Consider the following 26,300-nt stretch of genomic DNA (forward strand, 5'->3'; position numbering starts at 1 on the left):
CTCAAGTAGTCCTTAATACAGACCAAGCCCGTAGAAGAGTTTAAGATTCACTATAATTCAAAAATACCCCTAAAGATTTTTATGAATTGAGGGGCTGTTGATGGTGGAGAAATTAAAAAATCTATTAATAAAGGGAAAGATCATCCAAACAAGGAAAGAAGAATATCGCCTCAAAAGAAAAGTCCGAAGTCAAACTTATCAAACTATTATAATTCGGCTATTTATGAAAATACCCCCATTAGACAAATCGCAACCGTGTAAAAGGGTAGGTAAATGACGGAATGATATTTCACATTCACCTACCATAAATAACGTAATATCCTGTAGTAGTATAAATACCCACCTTCATTTGAGAGGGAGATAAATTATTTTTATAGGAACTCTAGTGTCAAGCGTGTTGAACCGCACTCTTATAATACATGTGTAGCCGATCTAGTTTTTTAACAACATCAATGTATTTAATCTTATTTAATATCTTGATGTATTGATCAAAAGATGTAATTTATTTTTTTTATTAAAAAATCTGGTCCTGACCTACTCTGCCGGATGGTACTTTTGGAATGTGGACCCTCCTCTTAATTTGGATGGCATTTTCTCCTCGACACTATTGTGGATGATATTTTGAAGTTTTAGGGACATACCTATTGGCTTTGTAACGTGGATCTCGTTCCCAAAATGTTTTTCCTCTAAACGTTGTGAAATAATTTATATCTTTAAATTTATACATCTATGTATATATTGGGATTAAATACAATTTACTCCTTATATTAATAAAAATGTATAAGAAAATACTTATAAAAAAATAAAGTGTAATTTATTCTTTTGTAATTCAAATAATAATCCAATTTACCTCTCTCCATATATTATATCATTTTTCAGTATTACTGGGAGGTCAATGGCACTTTATTTTTTTACAAGAATTTTTTTTATATTTTTATCATTAGCACAGAGAATAAATTGTATTTAACCTGTATATATAGTGTGTTTGACGGACAATATAATATATCGTGCAAAAGAATTAATTATTCATTGTATATATAAAATACAAGTGTGTAAAATATAAAAGAAATAAGAACTCGCACACAGATCCAAAGAAAAAAGAATGGCCAGCAGTGAAGGAAAAACAAAAGGGTGGCAGACTGCGGAAGCAATGAAAATGAAACAAATCGAGACAGTGATAGGCGGTCCAGAGCCCGCCCTTTGATATTAGAATTTATCTAATTAAAAAATGTGTTCTCCTTTGTTTTTATCTTTATCTAAAATTTTATGCTTTCTTCTGGTACTTTTTTGTTAATTAATTTGATGTGTGGAAGTCAAGTGCGAGTTCATATACTCTTTTGAATATTACATTCCCATATTTTATCATGAGCATTACAAACAAGTGAACCACTACTTCTATTTAAAATTGTATATTTTAACAACTGATCGACTTAAAATAATTATACTTTTATATCTTTTGAGAATTATATAAAATATAATTTATATATCTCTTAATTTTTTTATTAATATGTGTTAAATCACTCTGACATGATTTTTACTGCTCCCGCTCACACACACGCTTGTGTCACTTAGTCTATATCACTTGCAATTTTGAAGATGAAGATCAACTAAAAATGACAATCGACACTATAAAAAATGTAACATATAATTATGGCTAATTGTCATGATTAATAATTGTTACTAATTCTGTGGCCCAACACCCAAATAAACACTAGCCCACCTGGAGGCCCATCAACCGAACCAGCCTACTTGGAGGCCCTCTACTCGAACCCAACCCAGGTTTCTTACTATATATTCCTAACCCTAATCCTAAATCTATTATTTCTCCTCCTTCTTCTTCTTCTTATTTCCGCAGTCTGCCTTTTTTCCCTTCCCCTCTGTAAACATTACATGGTTCCATGGCAGTCACTCTTACTTCCCTTCTTCTCCACCATTGACAACGGTGGCTTTCCAAAGCCAAATCAATGGCTTTTGAAAGCCACCCAATATTTCCCTCATTGTTGTTTTTCTCACCCCTATAAAGAGGAGCCATTACTCCTTTGTCTAAACACACGAAAAAGTGAAAATCTGTTTTTCTTCTTCTAATCTATAAGTTCTAAGTGAATGTAAGTGGTGGGTCTGTGGTGACCATTTACAGATCTGTGTGATCTAAGGCTCTGTTTGTGTTCAGGAGCAACCGTGGGTTCTGGTAGTGTTTGTTGTGGGTACGGTGTCTAGTGACTGTGTTCCCTATTGATTGGATCTGGCATTTCCTGAGCCATTTTCATACACACTCTGATATTTTTATTTATTCTTTATTTTACAGTTATTATTCTTTTAATCAGTTATATTTGGTTTGTAATATATATATTAAGGAGTTTCGTACTCCAAATCTATGTAATAGTTGATTAGGTCTACTTTGTTAAAGAAGATACCAGGGGGATTTTCATCCTATAGTGGTATCAGAGCGTCGTTCTGAATGCGTCTCGCCTTAGTGGTGGTAACCTTAAAAACCTCTCCTCTTTTTAATTCATGCAATTTTTATGTTACTCCTATAACGTTTACTTTTGTCTGGATTTGTGGATTATCTTTTATTATTTCTGGTGTACCGCGGTAAATTCCCTCTAATATCCCATCTGGATGGACCCTTGTGGTCGTCGGGTATCTGATCGGGACTTCGGCTGGAAAGTCTCGGATCTGTGGAATCTTCTCTTATTTTTCTCTTATCTATTGTTATCTGTTGTGATCTAGTGTGATCTGCAATTTTTTCTGGTTTTATCTACTGTGAATTGCAATTCTTTGGGAACTGCTGAAGAATGTCTCTATAAATTGATCTGTTCATTTCATCGTTGAATACTTTTTGTATGATTTGCTGAGATTTGTTCTTTTGGGACTAATATTTAATAATATCCTTTCATATCTATCTAAAGTACTTTTCTGGAATTACTAAATCTGAAAATTGTGTTTTATAACTCCTAAAATCTTTAGAAAAATTCCTCTTTTGAATTTTCAAATAATACCCTTTTAAATGGCTGGTTATAACCTTCAACCCTTTAATGGCAAAAGTAATTTTTCCATATGGCAACAAAAAGTGAAGGGGATTCTCATCCAACAAAAAGTTTACAAAAACTATTGATAGTAAATACTTGAAAAATGTCTCTGAAGAAAAGAAACTAGAAAATGACGAATATGCCTACTCCTCTATCATTTTGAATTTGTCTGATACTATCCTTAGGAAAGATGGAAAACAAAACTCTTCAAAAGAATTGTGGAAAAAATTAGAAAATCTTTATACTGAAACCTCGCTACCCACTAAACTATTTTTATTAGAAAAATTCTTTAGATATAAGCTTGATTTGTTAAAAAATTTTGATGAAAATCTTGATAATTACACTAAGTTAATACAAGATATAAAACTCACTGGTGATAAAAACATAGATGAATACTCTCCTATTGTCTTGCTTAATGCTATTCCTGAAACATACTCTGATGTCAAATCTGCTATTAAATATGGTAGGTACACTGTGAATTTTGAAACAATCTAAAAAGCAAAGAAATGGACTTAAAGGCTAATAAACCCAGTTAAAATCAACATGAGGTAAACTTTGTTAGAGGAAGACCAAAATTTAGAAACTCAAACTTTAGGTACAACAATAAAAGTAGAAGTTGAAGAAGCAAATCTAGGCCTAGGGAGAACTCTTATAAAGAAGATAAAACAAGAGAAAATTGTTGCTATAATTGTGGTATCAAAGGACACTATATAAAAGACTGAAGAAAACCAAAAAGAGATAATACAGATAGATTTTATGAAGACAAAAAAAAGGTTAATAATGTCTCTGATGAAAATTCTGGTGAAGTATTTGTTGTGTGTGAAGCTAATTCTGTTCACTCTTTTAACAAACATGAATGGTTGATTGATTCTGTCTGTACTTTTCATATGAGGCCCTTTAAAGAAATCTTTACAAAATTTTAGAAATAAACATTCTGGTTTTGTCTCCATGGCTAATGAAAAGAAATGTGAAATCAAAGGTTTAGGTGACATTTCACTCTGTTTTAATGAAGGCTTAGGTTAACCTTAAGAAATGTCAGGTATGTCCCTAACTTAAGCCATAATTTCATTTCTTGTGCTGCCTTAGAATAAGAGGGTATAGAGGGCACGTTGGGAATGGTCTTATGAAAATCATGAAAGGTTGTTTAATTGTTTTTAAAGCCGAAAGAAAACGGAACCTCTAGATGTGCACTGTCATGTATGATAACATTGCTGCTTCTGTGTCTGAATGTGATAAAACTACTTTGTGACATAGGAGACTTGGTCATATAAGTCTATAAGGGCTTGAATTGTTGAAAAAGGAAGGAATTTTGAATGATAAGTTTGATAAATTATAATTTTGTGATGACTGCGTAATGGGTAAACATCATAGAGTATATTTTCTTATTTCACCTTCCCCAAACCCATCTATGTCCATATGCATTTTAGATTACATACATGCTGATGTTTGGGATCCGTCAAATATACCCACTTATGGTGAAAATTGTTATTTCTTATCTATTATTAATAATTTCTCTAGAAAAATGTTTGTTTTCTTGATGAAATATAAATTGGAAGTTTTTGAAAAGTTTGAAAAGTGGAAAAGTTTAGTACAAAACCAAACTGGTAAAAAGTTAAAGTCTCTTTGAATTGACAATGGCCTTGAGTTTTGCAATCAAAATTTTGCTGACCTATGTGAAAAATTTGGAATCAAAAGACATAAAACAAATCCTTATACCCTCCAACAAAATGGTGGTGTTGAACGCATGAATTATACTTTGCTTGAAAAAGTGAAATGTTTGTTAATATGTTCTGGATTACCTAAATCTTTCTGGGGTGAAGCTGTTTTAACTGCTACAAATTTAATAAATATGTCTCCTTCTGTGCCTTTATTTGGAAAGTCCCCTGAATCTGTGTGGTCTGGTAAATTACTAGATATATCTTCGTTACGTGTCTTTGGATGTTCTGCTTTTAAACTCATATAAACTAGAACCGATCCCTAAATTGTGTTTTTATTGATTATCCTGAAGGGTAAAGGTTATAGGCTTTGGGTTCGTAGCCAACCTAGTTGTCAAGTATTGATTAGTAGGGACATTACCTTTAATGAAAACGAAATGCCATGCTTAGATAAGACGCAGCCTAAGCAAAACTAACCAAATTTTAATAAAGTAGAGAAAAATTTAGAGGATAACCAATAGGGGGAAGAATTAGAGAACAACTTAGAAGAACAAAATGCAGAAAATACTGAAAATTTAGAATTAAATCTGCTAGAAAACTATCAACTTGCTAGAGACAGAAATAGAAGATAAATTAGGGTTCCTTCTAAACTTAGGGATTTTCACACAAGTCTTAATACTGAATTATGTGAACCCACAAGTGTTAATGAGGCTATGAAATCAGATAAATGACTAAGTGCCATGAACGGAGAAATGAAGCCCTTAAAGGACAATAAAACATGGGTCTTAGTACCTAAACCTAAAACCTCTTCAATTGTTGACTATAAATGGATCTTCCAAATCAAACAAGAAAATCCAATTAAATATAAGGCTAGATTAGTTGCTAAGGGGGTCACTCAAAAGGAAAGAATCAACTATAATGAAATCTTTTCTCCTATTGTCAAATACACTACTGTTCGCATCATACTTGCTCTCACTGCACACTACAATTGAGAACTAAAATAAATGGATGGTAAAACTGCATTCTTGCATGGTAATTTGGATGAAATCATTTACATGAGTCAACCCATTGGTTTTATTGACATTTCTAAACCTAATTACGTGTGCTTATTGAAAAACCATTGTATGGACTAAAACAATCTTCTAGACAATCGAATAAAAAATTCGACTTATTCATGCACTCTTTGAATTTTGAAAGAAGTCATTATGATCATTGTCTTTACTTTAAGTATGTGGATAACTCTCCTATTTTTCTTGTATTATATATTGATGATATGCTTATTGGTAGTCCAAGTCTGCAACTTATAAATGTCTTACAAAAAGATTTATGCAAAGCTTTTGAAATGTAAGATCTTGACAATGCCAAATAAATTCTTGGTATGAATATTGTTAGGAATTGAGAAAACTCCAGAATACTTTTAAATCAAAAATCTTGCATCTTGACCATTTTAAAGAAATGTTCTATGGAAAATGCTAAACCTACTTCTGTGTCCCTGGCTGCTCATTTTCAGTATGTAAAGATCAAAGTCCCAAACAGAAATTGAGAAAACAAAAATACAGAAAGTACCTTATTCAAATGTCATTGAGTCTATTACGTTACTTATGGTGTGCACGAGACTTGATATTGCTTATGCTATTAGCTGTCTTAGTAGATACATGTCTAATCTCGGTCCTTCTCACTAGGAAGCTTTGAAATGGTTACTTAGATATTTGCGTGGTTCTGAAAATATTGGTATTACTTTCTCTAGAAATTCTAAAACACTCAACTTGTTGGATACATAGACTCTAATTATGCTAATGATAGGGATAGTAGGAAGTCCACTACCTCTTATGTGTTTACTTTCTGTTGGTTCATGCATCAGTTGAAAATCCTAACTTCAACATATAGTTGCATTATCTACAATCGAAACTGAGTATATTGATATCACTGAAGCTTTTAAAGAAGCTATATGGTTAGATGGCTTAATAAAGGAAATAGGTTTCTATAAAGAAAAACTCACAGTGTTTTCTGATAGCCAATCCTCCATCCAATTATGTAAAAATTCAGTTTTCCACGATTGAACAAAACACATTGACGTTAGATTCCATTTCATTTGAGATATTGTGAGTAAAGAGGTCACAAAACTAGAAAAAATCAGAACTGAAGAATACCCAGCAGATATTAGTACAAAATGCTTGTCTATAAAGAAATTCATTAAATGTTTAAAAATCCTAAACCTGTTTCCTGACTAACGGTTTGCGGCCAAAGTTTTTTGTCTTAATTTTGCAGGTAAACCCAAGGAGTTTTTTATGGCAATGATGTTTTGACCAGATCCAAATTTACCTCTAACCTACTTCTTTTTTTGGGTGTTTGATCCAAGGTGGGGTATGTTACTAATTCTATGGCCAACACCCAAATAAACATTAGCGTGCCTGGAGGCCCATCAACGTACTAGCCCACTTGGAGGCCCTCTACCCGAACCCGACCTACCACCACTATCCAACCCAGGTTGCTTACTATATATTCCTAACCCTAACCCTAAATCTATTATTTCTCCTCCTTCTTCTTCTTGTTTCTGCCATCTGCCTTTTTACCCTTCCCTTCTATAAACTTTCCATGGCAGTCTCCCTTACTTCCCTTGTTCTCCTAAACACACGAAAAACTGAAAATCTGTTTTTGTTCTCCTAATCTTTAATTTCTAAGTGAACGTGAGTGGTGGATCTATGGTGACCATTTATAGATCTGTGTGATCTAAGGCTCTGTTTGTGTTGAGGAGCAATCGTGGTCTGGTAGTGTTTGTTGTTGGTACAGTGCCTAGTGACCATGTTTTCTATTGATTGGATCTGGCATTTTCTGAGCCATTTTCATACACATTCTGATATTTTCATTTATTCTTTATTTTAGAGTTATTATTCTTTTAATCTGTAAGATTTGGTTTGTACTATATATATATTAAGGAGCTTCGTACTCTAAATCTCTATAATAGTTGATTCGGTCTATTTTTTATAAACAAGATATCACGAGGGTTTTCACCCTAAAATAATAAATAGTCGTAGCAAATAATTATTGACCACGACCGCGTAATGGTTGTTGCGAAGATGACTAAAACATTTGCTATTTATACCATGACTCTTACCTGTGACAAATAATTTTTCATGGTGAAAAAAATTATTTTTTACATTAATTTTATTCTGGTTAACAACAGCTATTTACGATGACTTTTAGCTATAGTCATTAATATTGTAGTCAACAATAATTTTTGTTCTTGTGCATCTATGTTATTGAACAATGAAATTTAACTGAATAAGATAAATACAATGAAATACTAGAGCATTGATGGTCGTGTGGAAAAAGAACAACCTAGAATAAATACTTTGAGCATGATTTACAAAAAGCATCCCCCAGCAATATAAAAGTCTAAGCTAGTTAATTAGATCCCATTTACTTTACTTTAGGTATGCAGTAATTGGAAGATAGGATAATAATTATTTGTTTCCACGAGACCTCATTTACTTGGCGTGATGGGATTTAAATGGTATAGATAATTTGAGAATAACCATCCAGTCATAATTAGTTACAACGGCAGACTTTAACCATTAATATTGGGACGATTCAAAATAAAGTAAATAAAAAATTAAAAATAATTAAATAAAATATTTCAATTAATAATTCAAAATAAAACTGACCTTAAGTTTGATTGTCTGATGGAAACAAATTAGTCCCTTCATGGATAAATGACTTGTCCAAATAATCCAAAACAACTGGTCGTATCAAAGGGTCAATATCAACACGTCGTATCAAAACACATAAATTGCTCTGGGCATTGGAGATTCCAATTCACATTATTTAGCGGCTATTTATTAGATTATTAATTATTCGTGGCACATTTTATGTGGTACATTTTACGTCCTAGGCTTCTGGAAAAGACTTGGAAGTCCCTATACATGGTTCCAATGTCACAATGGCCCACGTGTTTATTGCTTTTTTCACTGAACTTGTGTTGCAAGTATTATTTAGAGAAATTCAGAACCTAAGATCAAATTCAGAACTTAAATTTAAATCCGGAGTTCATATCAATGAAGACTTTGATTTGCTTCTAAAGATGAGTGTAAATTGTATAAAATGTTCTATGTAGTTAGTGTAAATTACATCCACGTCTATGAAATCAGGTCTAATTAAACAAATACTCTTTATATTTTATAAAATTATAAATAAATTCCAAAAATTTTGATTACAATTTACATCAACACGTTTTTAAAATCAAAACTTACAAGTACCCCAGTTAAAATAAATTACATTTATATAGGTTGGGGATTCAATTATAATTTTATAAAACATAGGAAATATTTGTGTAGTTGCACCTAAGTATTGTCGATATAATTTATTTTTATTTTATAATAGCTTTAATTTGTTATTTATTATCTTTTGATGCTTTAATACGAAACTATTAATGTACTTAATCATATTTAATATTATGATGTATTGATTAAAATAAATTACAAAAGGTCGTCCTCACCGACGGTGCCGGATGATATTTTTGGATCCTCTACACTATTGTGGATGATATTTTTGAAGTTTGATGGACATACATATTTGCTTTTAAACGTTTTGAAATAAGTTTTAATTTTAAACTATGAAAAGTAATTCCTAAAGAGAATAAGACAAATGAATGCGTTAGAGAAGATTCAAGAGTGAATGAGATGCTAAGGTTATAGGTCCACCTAATTGATCAAATGAATGCAAAAATTAACAGACTAATCTAACAAGCAAGTATTTCATACGCTGAGGTTCTTTCGAGCTATACCAAATCTATTACTATCAAGGAATTAATGGATTCCTCCTTTCTAAAGCTCGTGATTATAATAGACGAAGATCTATGATAAACCTATGCAACCAGATGAATCACGTGTACGTATAGACATATCATTCAACTCATGCTACGAGTTATCTTATCCACTTTGTTGAATCCCTTCTAATTCATCAATATAATTAATTCAAACTAAAAGATGATCAGTCTCTCAATTATAATAAATTGCACAATAATTTTTGGACAAATGAAAACAAAGTACTCAAAACATTGTCTTAATTAGGTTTCTAAAAGCCCTAGTGAAACGTAAATTTGTTCATAGAAACTAAATCGAACAAAAATGAGAAAAATTCAAAAAACTCATGGAGTAAAAAATCGGGCTTGAATGGCTGTCATGTCGGTGTTGAATCAACTTCTCAATTTGCCTTGTTGTCTTCTCCTCGTGCTTGAGTGTGAATTTCAAACTTTTTGTCTCCAGCAAAAATTATTCCCTTGCTTCCTCCTTTCTTTCCTTTTATCCTTAATATGGTAAGACAGGAAAAGAATCTTCCTGCAATCAACCTTTCTTTCTTTCCTACTACTTTTATTCCTAGCAGACTTCTAAGTAAACTTACAAAGAAACAAGGTTGTTCCAAATTATATTTCAAATCAGCAATCACGTTAGGGACTCTGCATAATCCGTCCATAGCATGTCTGGTAACCCGTGAGTATGGGTTAAAGTGAAGCGTGTTTATGTTAATTGGATCTCTGATAGCCCGTGGGTACAGGTTATTCTGGGTGTGGTTTTGCTGGATTTTTTTTCCTTTTTATCATACTTGAGCTATTTTCTTGCAACTCTTCATTTTTCCATGAAAGCATGTAAAGTGTCAAAAATACACCTAAGAACAAGTATTATACCATGCGATTTTCATCTTTCTCTCTTTTCTCTTGTTCTCCTTGTTTGCCAAGGGGAGAGTGGGGATTACGCACTTGAAACATATGCTGATGGGAGAAAAGCAGTCCACAAGTTATCCTTTTAATCCTTTAAAAATGGGGTTCAAATGTCTAGTGAAAAAAGATGATTAAGGCTTGTATCTTATCTATAATGAAAATGAAATTATGCTCAGGCTCAATTGGTCTACTAAGGGTGGACATTTGTGCAGGCTTAACAGTAGAAACTTTTAGGTTGATCCTCATGTCTTTATCACTTTCATCACACCTAACTCAACAATGTAGTCTCAATATGTATGACCAAGTAAGTTTTAGAAAATCAAATCAGAGATGTCAATTACACAACCCAATAAAAGTATCCAAGCAATAAGATATGTATTCACAGGCTGAAAAGCTGATAAAAAAAAGGCAAGCACTCATCATTCAAAATTATTATCAAGATAAATCATAACAAGTGTGGCATTTTTTAATTTCTTCTTATTCTTGTCAGTTATCTCTTGCAATCCTAACAGTGGGTTCATTAATCATGTGCACAAGGGTCAAAATTAGGATGCAACATAACAAGACTCAACATGCAGTCAAAAATCAAACCACAACATGCCGACCAAGATCATCATGACAGCATAAAATCTCCTCCCACACTTAAGAACGACATTGCCCTCAATGTCCACTATCCCAAAGAGAATAGTGAGAATAAAGGGGTAGAACTTTACCTGTTTGGAATCTTTGTTAGGAACAAAATGGTGCATAATAATCCATAGTGTAGGGCGTGTACCTGTGTGACAACATAGAAAAAAAACTAATTAGATAAAGGCTGGAGAAAAGAGTAGTGATTAATCTTGAAAAAATATGAAAAGAGAAAGAACAAAAAGAAGAAAAAAAAAGGGAAAAAGATATGAAACTGCGTAAGATAGAAGTGTTTATTCGATAACCCGTGGGAACGGGTTATCAAAAGTGCAATCTACTATACCATCCTCTGAGTAACCTGTGGGCATGGGTTATCAGAGGTGCAGTCTCCTGACTAATTTGAAAAACTTAAAAAACCCATGGGTTGCATCCCGTGAATCGCTCTTTTAACATCACTAGCCTAACAGTGGGAGGCTCTCAAGTGGTGGAAACTCGAGAGGAGGCTCAACTTGAATTGGTACTGTCCACTTGATGTAGTGCTTGAGCCCTTGCCAATCCACTCTAATAGAGTGTCTTAATGACGCTACTTGTCACTATCCTTGAATTTTTTCCCTTTGATGTGAGATTCATGCCATGCTTGGTGTGTTCCTTGTGTATTTTGGCATTCTCGTAGGCTTGGTTCCTCAATCTTTTCGTCCTATTAGGTTGACATCCCTTGTCCTCACTTGCCTTTTTCCAATTGGACGATACTTCAACTGGTGGTTTTACTTTTTGATTGGACATGGATACATTTAAAAGCAAAGACTTTTGCAATTCTAACTTTAATTCTTGACCAATGTCTACAAAATTTGCAATCTCCTCATGCTTTTCTTCCATGTCCTACAAATGATCCCATTAGATTCATTTATGCAATTTTCTTTGGGATCCTCATATTTGACTAAATATGCTTCGTCAGTTCTAGGGATATTAATACTATCAATTGCAAATATGCCATGCCCCTTACATGCTGATATTTCATAGGTTTAAACACATCAAAGACTACATCTTCTTTAGTAACTTTAAAAGTGAGTTAACGTTTTTGTACATCATCAAGGCTCTATTGGTGGCAAGAAAATGTCTTCCTAGAATTAATGGCACAGTCCTATCTTCTTCCATATATAGTACAATGAAATCCATAGGGATGATAAGCTTGCCTACTTTGACCAATACATCGTCCACTATCCCCTGGAATACTTAATACTTCTATCCTCTAGTTGCAAAGTGATTAATTTTGACAAACTTGAAAGTATCAAAAATGTCAAGAAAATATCAAAATGTCTGCTAGGATCATCATTAGGTAAACCAAAAAACTTCATACTTGTTCAAATAATTTGAATGATGGTCAGTTTGATCTCAGTTGTTGGCTTGTACAGCAGGCTTAACAATGTTGCAAATCGTGTTGGAATAAGTGGCTAAAAAGTTAAATGAATTGACAATTTCGGGAACTATTCAACATTCTTTATTCAAGTTGATGTGGGTGTTGTACGAGGTTCGAGAACAATAGCATTTGTCCAAGTATTCGAGGAGTACAAGAAAGTAGCCTTCGTACAAATAACCGAAGCACTGAAAGGGAGCAAAGGTACGATGCCTATAATAAAAATCTAAGAAATTTGGGTTTAAGATAAAAACATATGAGGTCAAAAAGGAGAAGAAGGCTCAAAGCAATGCCAAAATAATACATTACAAGAAGGCCACATTAATGCACCCAAAAAATCCATAATCTACGAAGATATCCCGATACCCCCTACGAGCAAATCTGCATTAAGATTAGCATTCAAGATATGATTTCAGAAAATCTACGAGGAGGAAAAACATAAGGGGGATGCACCTTCTTGATTAGTTAAGACAATTCCCTCTATTTTGGGGAGAAGTTAAGAAAGGGGAGCCAGTAACATAAGAATAGATTGTAGAAGGAAATACTATAATATAAACAAGAAGAAGAAACAGAGAGAGGAGTGGCAATGTTATCATAAACCATTCTTCCTTGAGTGTAAATTTTTACCATATCACAAGTAATATTGCCCTGAAAATATAATAAGTATTCATCCTTGACATATGTCTCTGTCGTGCTTACAATTTGCATTAAGCATCACTTTAACGTTACAACATTGTCCACATACCATTTAAATAATCTATGTACTTAGGCTGTGGATTGGATGACGGCTATGGGACCAACTTCTGAAGGTCGGTCTGAAATGTTCCAAGTCAAGGACCTCGAGACTGGGCATCGAGAGTTCTATTGAGACTTGCACTTAATATTAGCTCGAGGTTCGAGCTCGAGCTCGACTTGACTCCTATATGATGAGCTCGAGCTCGAGCTGATTTTTTTTTATTATTATAGTTAGATTAAACCATGTGAATCACCAAATTTTTACATAAATTTATAAGTAATAAAATAGATTGCATAATGTATACTATATTATAAATATACAAAATATAGTATGAAATTTAGTTTATTGTTATAAATATAAACTACTGATTAGTTTAGTAGTAATATAATTAGTACAATGTACAAAAAAAATCATACTGAATAATTTAAAATTATAGAAAAGTATCCATTATGTAGAATAATGCAATTGAAATACATAAAAATATTTTATAGTTGAGATCAATATATGTTCACAATCTACAATAAATTTATATATTTATAAATATTAGTATTATATAGATGTAACTATCATCTTATATTGTTGAACAACATGGGTTAATCAGGCCATAAAAATTCAGATCAAATTGTTAGATATGATCAAACTTACAGAAAAATACATTTGATAAAGTTTTAGACTTATTGGATGTACGGATATCGAGATATCGTACATGGAACATAAGAATAATCATTCAAGTCGGTGTATCGTTGAATCAAACCATGTGATTTTAAATCATACCGTCTGATATGATTGAATAGACACAGTCTTATATATATTTAAATTTGGCATGAATCGGGTGCCCGAATTTTAAGATATCGTAATTGTTGATTAAACTTTTTGATCTTATTATATATAATAAAACAATAATAAAATAATTAAAATTATTCAACCATCATTATTATTGTTATCATTATTTTGAGATTAATTCACAGAAATCACTAAATTTCGACATAAATTTATAAGTAATATAATAGATTGCATAATGTATAGTATGTATCTTGACATAAATATAAAATTCAGAAATAGATAAAAAGTTATAAATGAATTACTTATCAATTTAAAAGAAGTATAATACAATACAAATATATATTAAAATATAACATAAAGTTTATATGTGTCATATTAAATAATAGTTTTAAATATAAAAAATATTATAATTTACTAAGTTGTTGATTAAATATATTTTTATATAAAGATTAAATGTATAAATAAAAGTACCACAATTTATTATTCTCTAAAATAAATAAATGATATTGATTAATAATTATAATATATGATTAATTTTGAGTATAAATTTAATAAAGTATTGAATATAAAATTAAATATATATAAATTTTATAAAGAAAAATATATATAAAAAAATAGAAAAAACTCGCTTTCCCGCCTTGTATTGGTTTTAATCCGCGTGCGTTGGATATACATAATTTGGGATGATTTGATGCATTCCATTAATACAGTATTTTTGAGTCTTGGATGATTTGATATTTGGTGCATTCCTTGATGGCTGCTAGTTGTAAAGAAATAGGTCATGCAGGGGTCGTTGCATATATTTTGATAATTAGATAGAGGTCTCTGATGTGTCTTTGTTGCACTAGAGTTCGGTTCTATTCGTTGCTGCACTAGAGTTTGGTTGTGTAATACAATATGAAAATGACATATCAAAGAGTGGTATTTTGGTTCTTCAGAATTCGTTGTTTGGAGTGCTGGGGCAGGGCGTGGTGTAAAATAGTACATATAACTCTTGAAATATGTGGTGGTTTATTTTTCAGAATGCTTTTGTCAAAATGGTCTCTCAGCACTCTGTTCAAATCGTCCATCAGCTACAGTGCAAGCACAAATTCCTCGTGTATGTCGGTGATAACAAATGAGGCCAATTGCCAACATAGAAAGTAAGATAAATTTATTGGGTTAAATCCATTTTGACCCCCTGTGATATATATAAATATCAATAACTCTCTTGTGAAATTTTTAATATAAAAAATCACCTTCATGTTACGAATAAATAATCACACCGCCCCCTGGTCAATTTGAGCCTAGTTTTTTAGAAACAATGACTAAAATACCCTTTCTAGTCAACTGGTCAAACTATGCTTATTAATATATAATTATTTTAATGTATATTAAGTATAATTTAATACTATTAAAATACATTTATAACATATAATTATAATTTATAAAAAATATAAAATAAAAATTATAAACCCCACCCCCCACAAACCCCCCCCCCTTCCAGCCCCACCTGTCTTCTTCCCCCCTGCCTGCAATCCCCTCCCCCACCCCCAACCTCCGCCTGCAGCCCCCACCCCTCGCCTGCAATCCCCTCCCCCACCCCTACCCCTCGCCTACAACCCCCTCCCCCCACTGCCCTTCTGGGCAACGTCGGTCGCCCACATCAGGGAGACTGGCGTCGCCCAAAAATGGAGGACGACGGGGTCGCCCTCCAACGAGAGTGACCGTGTCGCCGTCGAAAATATGGGCGACGGTCGTCGCCCTCGCTGCATTGGGTGATGGCCGTCGCCCAACGGTGAGGAGGGTCGGCGCCCTCCTCTTCAGCAGCCCCCGCCGCCGCCGTTGCAATTTTTTTATATAACTTAATTTAAATAATATTATATAAATAATTAAATAATTATTATACAAAATAATATTTTATTATTAATAAAAAGATATAATATTTAATTACATAATTATTATAAAAACAATATTTTAAATAATCATTATAAAGATAATATTTTATTATTAATAAATACATATAATATAATATATTAACTGTGAAGGAAGGGCAAAAATATATAAAAAAAAAAGGTATTTTCATAGAAAAATCGCAGTCAAAGCGCGTGTAACCCAAATTGTGTACGGAGGGATTTTTTTTAAACTTTACTTTATATCATGGGGGGTATTTGATACTTTAATTTTCATAAGGGGTTTTTGAACATTCATATTATCATAGGGGTTCTCTGAATTTTTCCCTAAATTTATTCTATATATATGTATCTTCCGTTACCATTCTGAATAAACAGAGAGAGGCTGAAATATATTATTTTATCACAAAGTATAGCAAAATTAAGATGGGAGCTGGTGTGCAAGTAATCTCTAGAGAGCTTATCAAACCCTCATCTGAAACTCCTCCTCACCTCAGAAAGCTGAAACTGTCGTACCTTGATCAATCGTTACCCTCTTTCTATGTCCCACTTGTCTTCTTCTACCAAGCTGATGAACTAAGAGGCCTGACTACCTGTAACCCTGTCCAAATATCTCAGCGGCTCAAACAGTCCCTATCAAAAACTCTAACCTCATTCTACCCATTAGCCGGAAGGATTGAGGATGACTTCGTCGTTGATTGTTGCGATGCAGGTGTTGAGTTCATCGAAGCTCGACTTAACGGTCAGCTCATGGATGCCATACAGGAGCCCGACGTGGAAGACGTGAAGCAGTACCTTCCACTGGATCCCACTACGGACAAAGTTACGACCCTTGTTGCTGTGCAAACCACTTTCTTTGATTGTGGAGGAGTTGCAGTGGGATTATGCTTCTCACATAAAATTGCTGACTTCACGTCTATAATGGTGTTCATCAACGCATGGGCTGCCACTTTCCGAGGGGACACTGAATTTTCAAGATTTAGTTTCGACCTGGCCAGCTATTTTCCGTCCAGGGACTCCCGTGTCTCTGATTTCTTCCGATTTTTACAGTCCGACGAAAAGCAAACAGCGAAAAGATTTGTGTTTGATAAGGAAAAATTGGCAGCTCTTAAACAAATAGCTACCTCCTTATCTGTGAAGAATCCCACCAGAGTGGAAGTCGTCTCAGTTTTTTTCTGGAAACATTTCATGGAGGTAGCAAAATCTAGAAACCCGGAGGAGAAAAGGACTTTTGCTGCATTCCAGGCAGTGAACGTGAGGGCAAGAAAAATCCCACCTCAGCTTCTGGAAAATGTTTCCGGGAATTGCTTCATGGTCCCGTTTGCAATCTCCGAAAGTACTGAATGTAGGGATGTTGAGGAATTTCATGACCTGACAAGAAAATTGAGAAGCGCGATCAGGAAAATCAATGAGGAGTATATACAAAAATCACAAATTGGAAATAGTTATTTGGATGATTTATTCAGTTTGTCTCCTCTACTTTTCAAGGGAGAATTGGAGTCGTGCGTCTTTAGCAGTTGGTGTGGATTTCCTGTGTATAAGGTGGACTATGGATGGGGAAACCCAGTATGGTTTTGCTCATCTTGCTGGCCCTTAAAGAATTTTACAGTCCTGATGAACAGCAGATATGGAGATGGGATAGAAGCATGGGTTAGTACGAGCAAAGAGAACATAGAAATGCTTGAAACTCAAATTAATCTCATTCCTGCTGCTACATTGCCTATCAATTCCTGAACATATTCACGCACGATATAACTATGTTCTACTAATTCAGGGCTGGTTGCATGTTTCGTTTTGGATGTGATGATACTGTTGTGGCAATGAATGAAGAATTTTGTTTGTCCTATTTCCTGTGTGGTGTGGATTTCCTGTGTATATTGCTGGGTCGAGGTTTTCTGGCTGCATCTTCAACTTGCATGTTTCAATGTATACGTTATTTGTGTTAATAACACTTATAGCCAAAAATGTGTAATTACAATTCTCTCAAAAAAAAAAAAAACGTTTTAAAATTGCTTTTATATTCTCTTCAAAAATTCACCATTTATACTTAATTTCTTTTTATTGGGACTTGAATGAAAATTGTTGACGTTAACGCCAATAATAACATAATTTTTAATTTTACTTATTATTTAACATTTTCATATAATTATTTTGTAACTGAAAAGGAGAAAAATGTCCCATTATAAATATAAAAATATACCTCAGAATGTTAAATGAGGGGTAGAACTAAAAATTTATGTAGTTTTTTTTTTTTTTTTCAATTCAAATCCTAATAGAGGGGACCAAGTGTAAATGTAGAATTTTCAGGGAGGTGTAAGCATAATTTGAACTTTTTGGGGAGAAAGTGTAATTCCATATATTGAGATGGGGTCTAAGTGTAACTAACCCTACTTTATTATTAAGTAAGACTATTCTTTTGGTATCTCACTTAATTTCGATCTTTTATTTATTTTTAAATTTTTAAGTTAATCAATTTTTTTAACTCCTCTTTTTGTCATAGATTTCCTTAATTACCTTTTGATTGTTATCTTTTTTTTTTCTTTTCTCATGCATTTTTTATTGTTTTTCAGTATTATTTGTTATCATTGTTTGTCACTTTTTTTTAATAAGAATATTTGTATTAAGTTATTATTTTAACTAGTAGTTGTAGCATGCATCTCCACGGACATATAGAAAAAAAAATCATAACGTGGGATTAAGAAAAAAATATAAATAGATATAAACATAGTATAAGATGAAGAGAAAGAAAAAAGTTTGTGAGATGCAATGTAGGGTAATGTGCAAGACAAAAAATAAACTGTAATTATAGATTTATTTAAAATATAAAAGTTTGTGAGTAAAAACCATGGAGAAGGTAAGAGGGTAGTGGGTTGAGAGAAAGAACAAAAATAGATAATTATGAGATGATTAAAAATTGTTGAAATTACCACTACAAAAAAGTACGGGATTTGCACCGGACTATGAACGATTTTTTTAATTTTTGGAATGAGGGAATATTAGGTGAAATAGTTTGAACTGGAGTTCGGAACGGTTAAGTAATGGATAGCCTTCCATGTAATAGACGGTTTTTCTAATAATTAGGAACGGCTTGGCAGAGACCGCTCCTAATGTGACACGGTATTTGTATTTCCACTATAAAAAAAAGTGGGATTTGGCACATACGGAACGACCGTTCCAAAGACCGTTCATTTTGGAATGGTTATTGGCACACATGAGGAACGAACAAATGGTCCATGACGTCATGATCCTAATGTAGGATAAATGACCAAAAAGCCAATTAGATTGGCCTGGATGAATTTCATCTGATAATAAATCTATATTATGTAATATTATTTTAATTGAATAAAATGAGTGTTCACTTATTTGGCATTTACTTTCTTGTGTTCATTCTGTATGTTTGCATCTACTTGAACATCACAACAAACCCACAAACCAATTGACAACCGTGCAGTTGATCCACACAGTGGATGGCGGTCATAAAACCAACTGTCAAAAGGTTGGATCTAAAACGTTCCAAATCGAGGACCTTGAGAATGTGCATTGAAAGTCCTATGGAGATTTGCAGTAAGAGTCTCATCCACTTGGTGAATACCGTGTTTCATCGGTAACAGAGGTGGAGCATCTATGCAATTTTGGTGGATTGATTAACTCGGTCCCAAATCAGATGCTTGTTGGAGTCTTGCTTGGTGAAGACCCCTTGGTGTATTGTGATTAGATCACATATAAAACACCTAAAATCAACCCCAGCCGTCCAATAAGATGCACACACACCTCACACATGAAATTTCTTTCTTTATTGACTCTCCAAAACTCTTTCAAGATCTTAAATACCGAAAGAGACACAAAGGAACTTTAATCGACGTTATTGATTCTTTGTACTTCTGTGATCGCCTGCGCGCATGACCTACCCAGCGAGCTCACTAGCGTGCGCGCACGGGGAGCTTTTGGATCGAGGTTTTCTAATTTTTTCAAAATTCTTATTTTTCTGCATATTTATTTATTTTTGAAATAGTTAATTGTGGTGAATAATTTTTGGTTGTGTTGTATACTAGAAATACGAAGGTATCTACGGGTTGTCTATGTTCATAAATAGCAAATTACATTCTGTAAGATAAACACATGTTAGAACCAAGCCAAAAGGGATTCTAAAGATCAAGTCCGCAAGAATCCCAGTAAAATGGAGTAAGTATGAGTTGAATAAAAGTTTTCGAACCTGATAAAGAGGGTAGAGAGCTATATTTATATATGAGGGTGGACATGCCTGGCGCAATATTTTCCATTGGATCATATTTTAGTCTAATGGATGGCAATGAATCGTACTAAAGTTGTTGATAAGGCTAGGAGGTGGTCCTGGGGACAAACACTGTGCAGGTAGGGTAGTGTAGGCGACTATGGCGCTACTTTCCTCACATTCTGTCCTTGGTCTTCAGAGGTCTTCTCGTGACCTTCAGATACCTTCGTATCACAAATCCTTTTTTGTGTTATGCGTACCTTCACAGATAGTCTACTTAGACCTTCCAAGATCTCTTTTATCAAGGTGAAGGTCTCGATAAGGAATATATGGAGTATTCCCACATCAGAAGTCCCCCGACTTACCAAGTATGTTTGTATTAAAGTTGGGTAAGCTGGATTGGGTCTGGTTTTGGGGGGCCATTGCAGTAATTTCTTTTCGATGTTCAACAAGGTCTTTGCCCTTGGATTTGTATACTCGTGGTTTTGTACTTTGGATTTTGCTCTTTTTTGGACTCTGTCTTAGCCTTATCCTTTCCTTTTTTACCTTTTTTTATCGTCCTTGTTCGCCATCTGCTCCTTCCACTCATTTTCTTTCAAGATATTCATTTCCTCTACTAGGATGTACTTCTCAGAGATTGTAAGTAGCTCTTCCACATCAGTTGGAGGGTCCCTCGGGAGTGTTGACGCCATTGCTCCATTTTCAATCCATGAATCAATATTAAGGTCATCATGTCTACACGTAAGTCAGATTCCTCCACGACCTCGGTAATTAATCTGTCAATGAAAGTTCTCAAAGTTTCATTACCTTTCTGCCTGATGGTGAACACATATGTTGTGGATCTTTTGGCTTTCTTCCTGCTAGCAAAGTGGTGCAGGAATTTTTGGGTCAACTAAGTCGTAAGAGACCACGGTGGCGGGAACCAATGAGTTGAACCATTCTTCAGCGCTTCCATATAGGGTGGTGACAAAGATTCGAGAACAAAGGACGTATCAAAATCCATATAATTGTAAAATATATGAATGTTGTTAAGTGCTCCTCTAGGTTTGTGTCACCATGATACTTGGGCAGATCTAGAATCTTTACACTGTGCCCCAAGGTTTATGCTAGAATCTCAAAAATGAAGGGTGACGTTCTCCATTTCCATGGGCGCCCCTAGGCCCAACTCGATGGATCGCCTTAGTTCTTCCATCATTCTACTGATTTGATCCACCACGTCATTGATTTCACTGAGCTGTTCAATTCTCCGCACTTGGGCTTCGGCTATAGTGTATATTTTGCTGTTGACTTCTTCTGATGGGGCTCTACAGGCTCGATCAGGCATCCAGTGTCACTGGAGAGGAGGTGCAGGTAGTTCCTTCTCCTTGCATGTTGGGAAAAGTCTTCTTCTCAACCTCGGATGTGGGATGGATTCTGGGACATATGGTTCCACAGAAGGCTCACATTGCTCCATCTCAAGCAACGGTGCTAGAAGAGGAGGAGGCGGTGGGATCATGCCTCTCCTTAATGCCCACTCTTCAAACATCCATTTGATGTCATCCATGAATACCATAATCATATCCGTTGGCTATTGGGGATTTATAGCTTAGGTGGTGACGGTCCTGCAGCTACTTGTTTTCCAAGTCCCATACTGGGATTGTAGGAGTTTCTACCATCTTCTTCATTCTAAAAAGATAACTATGGTTCCCACAAATGGCACCAAATGTTGTTACTGGAAATTCGTACGTATCTGTATGTTATCTTAAGGGCTCCCAAGATCTGATGCTCATAAACAACAAAGTATATCTGAGATTCTACATAATAAACACACGTTAGAGCCAAGCCGGAAGGGATTCCGGTGGTGGCTCTCTGATCAAATCAGCAAGAATTCCAATGAAATGCAGTAAGTATATGAGTAGGATAAAAGTATTTGCACCTGATAATGAGGGTGGAGAGACATATTTATATGTAACGGTGGACATGCCTGGCGCAATATGGTTCATTGGATCATATTTTAATCTAATGGATGGCAATGTCGTAGTAAAGCTGTTGATAAGGACAGGAGGTGCTCCAGGGGACAAACACTGTGCAAGCAGTGTAGCCTAGGCGGCTCTGGCAATGGTTTCCTAACATTCTATCCTTAGTCTTTAGAGATCTTCTTGTGACTTTCAGATACCTTCGTACACAAATCCTTTTTCTGTGTTATGCGTACCTTTAGAGATCGTCTACTTACACTTTCCAAGCTCTCTTCTATCAAGGTGAAGGTCTCGATAAAGAATATATGGAATATTCCCACATTAAGTTAAGATTTGGTATTTTACAAAATTAAAATGCTAAAATTAATTTGAGGGTTTCTCAGACAAGATTTAATTATTTCATTGGTTGCACTTATTTTCATAATTAAGTTGTATTACTTTACATATAGTTCTTTGGATTGGATTTGATTAATTTATGATACTAGGTATCATTATTATAATGCATGGTTTTGCGTTATATTTTTGTGCATGTTTATTTTGAAAATAAATATGCTATTTTGTTAATTGAATTAACATGGATGATCATGAAGCCCATTGAACATTGTGGATGGTTTATTTTCTGTTGGGTTGGACCTGTGTGCCTCTTATTTTTTTTATCTCATCATTTTTAGCCTAATGTTTAAGGTTTGCTTTCTTCCTATTAGTGTACTCTCCGAACTTTTGATTGAGTTTTTTTTTTTTTATGCTGTAATGAGAGTAAAATAGGTGGAGAGGATTTACATTTTTTTGAATTACAAAGAGCGATTCCAAATGATGGATGCCATGGAGGAGGCCATGATTTGGCCCACGGAGATCTATAGAGATGAGGCCCAAAGGATGGAGCCCACGAAGGAGATGAAGAAACAAACTGAGATTACAAGGGCCTATAATATGTTAATCAGTTAAATAGCTTGTAATAGCATAGGCTTATCCTTTGATTGACCATAGATCTACCGCGGGCTCAGTGGGTTGCATATGTATTTGGGCTTGTGATCATCCAATAGGGACATGCTAGGCTTTTATTCTTTGTGTGCGATGTATTTTAATTAATGCTTTTAATATTTAGAATATTATGCATACAAAATATTAATATGTGATGAGGTCTCAGTCAAAAAATTAATAAATCTCACTTGGTTGGACCAAGTTAAAATATTAGACCCTAAAAATAGAACTTAAAATAAAGGATTATTTTTTTATACCTTCCATCCACGATAATGTAGTGAGGAAACTGATTTTGCTCATATGTGGTCTCACGTGTCGTGACACGTTATTGTGAGTGAAAATACGCATATGTTTCCCTATCTCACTAGTCGAGGGGGACGATAGTGTACGCTATGATACGATTGACGGGTCGGGTCTAACACCAAGTGACGTGATTCACTTGAAGTTCTTGGAATCATGTGAAAACGGTGAGGCGAAGTATCTTGGGGATTTCGTAGGTCGAGAATGGTATTGGATACTTCCCACAAGGCTATTTTCATGTGAATCGTAAAAGTGGTGCATAGAGAATTTCTCTTGTGGACCTTAAGGCCACTAGAAAAAATGGTTTTTCCGAAACCCCATTTAAGGGTGATGGGTTTTCGTAAAAACAGTGGGAGGGTTAATGACTGAAGTCCAAGTCCTTAACTTGACCTAATATTATGATATTCTACTAAAGTTTCTGTTTATTGTAGATGTCTAGGAATCCACTCAACACAATACTTGAGGCTAATAAAGTTGATGGAACAAACTATTCAAATTGGCTAGGAAACCTGAGGATAGTCCTCGATTTCGAGAACTAGACTTATGTAATGGATAAGTCTCTACCTTGGATTTTGCGGGAAGGGTTCTTGCTCGGACAACGTTTGACGTTTTAAAAGTTTACTCTCATGATAATCAAAAAGTACACAGTATCGTACTGGGCTAGTTTAGTAATGAGATTCAAAAATACTACAAGCAATATGAAGCCGTTTGGTCGATAATGCACTGCATGAAAGAATTTTATGCGGCACCTGACTGGTATATTAGAGATGCCATGATGGATGCATTCTTCAGTGAGAATGATTGAGGGATTATCCGTACGAGAGCATGGAGCGATGATGCTATCCCTAGTGGAAAAGTTCAAAAACCTCCAGGCTGATTTTGAGAAGGAAGAAACGTACATTAACGTGATCCTGCAATCACTACCTCCCTCGTTTGATCAATTTTTTATCAACAATAACATGAATAGGCTTGAGGAAAGCCTTCATCAATTGCTTAATATGTTGGTCCTGAAAGAATCGGTATAGCCCCGAAACATGACGAAGGCGTGAAATAAAAAAAATTAAAATGGTTCAAAGGGGTGTTCCCTTTGAAATTTTCGGGCGTTTGGTGCTTTTCAAAAGCATAATAACAAATATATAAGCATGCTAGACATGTGGCTAAAGGGTGAAACCAAAGGCACATAAATATAAAATGAAACTTTACCTTTTATTTCTTTAGATGAGCAGCAACGTCATTATTTTTCTTTTTGTTCACTTTAAGATCCAAATTAGAACCCCTCTAAATTGTCCACACTACACTATGGAATAGATATAGTTCTTTTTCTATTACTAGATAAAACAAAGCACATAGAAAAAGAACAAAAAGAAAAGCAACTCTAAACAAACACTGGTTATTAGTGCTTTTGAATTATTTTATATTCTAACTTTAATCAAATTCAATATAGAACAAAAGGAGAATATTTTGAGAGAGAAAAGGAGCAAAAAATTCGTGGCTCATGTGTTAGGTTAAGTTGGATATGTGTAGTTTTATATATTACATACACATGCATATAATCTTCAACTATGATGAAATAACCACTCCATCATGTTTATCATGGTGAGGAGTTTCAACTCCTTCTTATCTTACTCCAACCTCCTTAAAATGAGCTTAGACTCTAAGTATGCATCAGACTTGATTTAATCAAATTAAATCAAGTCCAACCAAAGTCCATTGGAAAATAATTAATTAAAATTAATTTTGGCCCAACTAAGTCCAAAGATTCATTTAATCTAATTAAATAAATCTAAGCCGAGACACTAATTAATTGATTCAATTAATTAATTAAGCCAAATCTAATAAATTAATTCAATTAATTTAAAAGTGTTAAGTCCAAAAAATAATTAATGCGATTAATTAATTCTTGAGCCATCTATCAAATGGATTATTAAATAAATGATCCAATCATTTACATATTCTCCTTGAATTAATTTAGTCCAACTAAATTAATTCATTTTTTCTCGAATTAATTCCAAATTAATTCCATCAATTACATAGTGATTTGTGTGTGACCTTTAAGTTCACCCTCAGCTAGACTTGGACATTGTGTCCAACACAAATAATTAATTAAACCTACAATTAACCGTTACTCGAAAACGCCCGTCACCATGGGTGGCCGTCTAGCAACAGCCCATGGCACTAGAGACTAGGTGAATGTTAGCGTGAAAATTTAGGGTCTCGAGTTCCATACAAGTCCAATCCTTCCATCGAGTATTTCCAAACCTTAATCTAGGGCATGAAATTGGGCGTCGGTTCCATCCTGGACTAGAAAAATATGTTGATATTTGAGATGCGTTTACTCTAGTGATCAACAAAGGAAACCGTTTCCTATTCTTCCAATCGTTATGACCATAGACTTAGAGTTGAGCGCATAGGAGATATATCCATCATATGCAGATAGTGGCCGGATTCTATCTTGAAATCCACCGTCCTTACTATATCCTCTGACTACACTGGACAAGGCTTATAAAGACCACATTGAAGATACAGTCATCTCTCACCAGATCTAAGATATAGCCATCATATGTATGCGCTGCCATGATTCCTCAAGTACAAGGACTAATCCTATATTATAGAAGCCGAAAATTTAAGACATACTGACCAAGTCTTCAAGGTTTCCATATCACGATTCCCGTGAGTCAGTTCAATCAATTAATGACCTTGTCAACTAATCTATTAAAATTGCATAGACATTCCATATGTGTTGTCGATGAAACATGAAAGTCATCCAATGAATGCAATACTTAGTGCAAGTCTCTTTAGAACTCTCGATGCCCAGTTTCGAGGTCCTCGACTTCAAATATTTTAGACCAACCCTCATAAGTCAGTTCCATAGTTGCCATCCCATGCGCAGCCCAACTACATAGATTATTCAATTAGTTTGTAGCAATTTGTTGTGACGTTAAAACATCGTTCAATATAAATACTAAGCACAACAAACACAT

At 34.3% G+C, this 26,300-nt stretch overlaps 1 long non-coding RNA gene and 1 pseudogene across 1 annotated transcript; one reads left to right on the forward strand and one right to left on the reverse strand.

Annotated features, from left to right (window-relative positions):
• Positions 1 to 9,729: 9,729 nt before the first annotated feature.
• Positions 9,730 to 11,544, reverse strand: LOC148786692 (uncharacterized). Its single transcript, XR_016067940.1, has 2 exons — positions 11,371 to 11,544; positions 9,730 to 11,175 (listed from the first exon to the last, which is right to left on the reverse strand). It is a non-coding gene; the product is annotated as an uncharacterized LOC148786692 (long non-coding RNA).
• Positions 11,545 to 16,214: 4,670 nt separating this feature from the next.
• Positions 16,215 to 17,698, forward strand: LOC105172238 (stemmadenine O-acetyltransferase pseudogene; annotated as a pseudogene).
• The last annotated feature ends 8,602 nt before the right edge of the window (positions 17,699 to 26,300 follow it).

The sequence above is a fragment of the Sesamum indicum genome, linkage group LG10 (genome assembly GCF_026168435.1).
Source record: "Sesamum indicum cultivar Baizhima isolate 11 linkage group LG10, ASM2616843v1, whole genome shotgun sequence".
Lineage (NCBI taxonomy): Eukaryota > Viridiplantae > Streptophyta > Magnoliopsida > Lamiales > Pedaliaceae > Sesamum > Sesamum indicum.